Below are 2,520 nucleotides of genomic sequence, written 5' to 3'. Positions count from 1 at the left end.
ACAGTGTAAGAGGGCCTCCTTTTCTTCACGCCCTCTCCAGTATTTATTGTTTGCAGCTTTTCTGATGATGCCATTCTCACCCGGATGAGGTGATACCACACTGTTGATTTGCGTTTGTCTAATAATTAGTGCATGCATGAGTGCTAAGTCACTTTAGTTGCTTCTGACTCTTTGCAATCTCTGGACTGTAGCCCACCAGGTTCCTCTGTCCATGGGATTAACCAAGCAATAATATTAGGCTAGATTGTCCTTTCCTTCTCCAGGAGATCTTCCCAACCCAAGGATTGAACATGCATCTCTTACATGACCTGAATTGGCAGACATGTTCTTTAACACTAGTGCCACCTGGGAAGTCCCAGTAATTAGTGACCTAAATCAAATATCTTACAGTGATAAATAGATTCAAGGGATTAGATCTGATAGAGACTGCCTGAAGATCTATGGACAGAGGTTTATAACATTGCACAGGAGGCGGTGATCAAAACCATTCCAAAGAAAAAGAAAAGCAAAAAGGCAAAATGGTTGTCTGAGAAGGCCTTACAAATAGCTGAGAAAAGAAGAGAAGTGAAAGGCAAAGGAAAAAAGGAAAGATATACCCATCTGAATGCAGAGTTCCAAAGAATAGCAAGGAGAGATAAGAAAGCCTTCCTAAATGAACAATGCAAAGAAATACATGAAAACAATAGAATAGGAAAGACTAGAGATCTCTTCAAGAAAATTAGAGATACCAAGGGAACATTTCATTAAAAAGGTAGGCACAATAAAAGACAGAAACAATAGGGACCTAATAGAAGCAGAAGATATTAAGATGAGGTGGCAAAAATACACAGAAGAACTATATGGAAAAAAGATCTTGAGGGCCTGAACAGCATGGTGATTGGCTCCTGGAGGGCTGAGCTGTGGTCCATTGGCTCAGCACAGTCGGTTTGAGAGCTCTCCACATCCAGGAGGTTTCCTCAGCCCTGTTGTCTTCTGCTGCTGGCACTGGGCTTTGCCGCTGGAGTCTGGACGCACCTCCACACTCCTCGCTGCTCCACCCCCACGGCCGCCGCTCCCCTTGCCAACGGCACACACACCATGACGAAGAAAGACAAGAAGTCCTTCAACCAGAGCCTGGCCGAGTGGAAGCTCTTCATCTACAACTGGATCACCAAGAGCTGGGGTTTGATCTTGCTCTTCCGACTAGTTTGTTATGGGTTCCTGGCTGCATTCTTTTCATCCACAATGCGGACCATGCTTCAGACTCTGAATGATGAGGTTCTAAAATACCATGACCAGATTCCTAGTCCAGGACTTACAGTTTTTCCAAAACCAGTGTTGGCATTGGATTTTTCATTCAGCCTGTCTAATTCAGAATCCTATCAAGGGTACATTGATGACCTTAAGAAATTTCTAAAGCCATATGGCTTAGAAGAACAGAAGAATCTCACAGATTGGAACCTTTTTTGAACAGAAGGTTCCAGAATACACAGCATGTCGGTTTCCTTTTGCCTTATTTGAAGCATGCAGTGGTGTGGATGATCTCACATTTGGCTGCTGCTGCTGCTAAGTCACTTTAGTCGTATCCAACTCTATGCGACCCCATAGATGGCAGCCCACCAGGCTCCCCCATCCCTGGGATTCTCCAGGCAAGAACACTGGAGTGGGTTGCCATTTCCTTCTCCAATGCATGAAAGTGATAAGTGAAAGTGAAGTCTCTCAGTCGTGTCTGATTCTTAGCGACCCCGTGGACTGCAGCCTACCAGGCTCCTTCATCCATGGGATTTTCTGGGCGAGAGTACTGGAGTGGGGTGCCATTGCCTTCTCCACCCACGTTTGGCTACCAAGCAGGAGACGCTTGTGTTCTTATGAAAATTAACCGAACAATTGGATTAAAGCTTCAAGGAGAACCAAGGATAGACTGTATTGCAAAGAGTGAAAGCACAGCCGTTCTATCAACTTATCCTCCCAATGGAAAAATAGATTTAAAATATTTTCCATATTATGGAAAAAAACTGCATGGGAGCTACCTGCAGCCACTAGTTGCCATTCATCTCAGCTTTGGTAGTGATGCTGACATAAAAGAAGCAATTGTTGAGTGCAAGATTGGTGGATCACCCAACCTAAAAACCCAGAATGACCATGACAAGTTTTTAGGACGAGTTACATTCAAGATCACCATGCATGCATAGTAGCAGTTAGTATGTCTCCACGGAGTAAACGTTGTGTTGTCTGTCTTCATTTTGTATCAGCCAAACCTGCCATTCCAGAATTATGAGACCACCTTGGAGAAAGGTGGAGTGGGACATGACATTGGGGTAACAATGTGCTTCCAGATGATACTGGTTCATGTCCTTCCAAGTAACTGTGTGTTGCCTCTGTTGCCTTTTGAACCATGTACAGTCACCAGATAGCAACTGTGAACACCTAATTCTGAACATGTAGGTTGGGAATCTTGTCCAATTTTTATGTGGTTTAGTTGCAAAGTGTCTAAAGCTTAATGTGCTGTGCTATGTAAATATTTTATAGATTTAACACTGG

General features: G+C 43.7%; 1 pseudogene; it reads left to right on the top strand.

Moving 5' to 3' along the window:
- The first annotated feature begins 1,070 nt into the window (after nt 1-1,070).
- LOC110124363 (sodium/potassium-transporting ATPase subunit beta-3-like) lies at nt 1,071-2,171 on the top strand (annotated as a pseudogene).
- The last annotated feature ends 349 nt before the right edge of the window (nt 2,172-2,520 follow it).

Source organism: Odocoileus virginianus, chromosome 4 (assembly GCF_023699985.2).
Source record: "Odocoileus virginianus isolate 20LAN1187 ecotype Illinois chromosome 4, Ovbor_1.2, whole genome shotgun sequence".
NCBI lineage: Eukaryota > Metazoa > Chordata > Mammalia > Artiodactyla > Cervidae > Odocoileus > Odocoileus virginianus.
The sequence above is the reverse complement of the archived record's forward strand: the minus strand, read 5'-3'. Positions and strand labels throughout refer to the sequence as shown.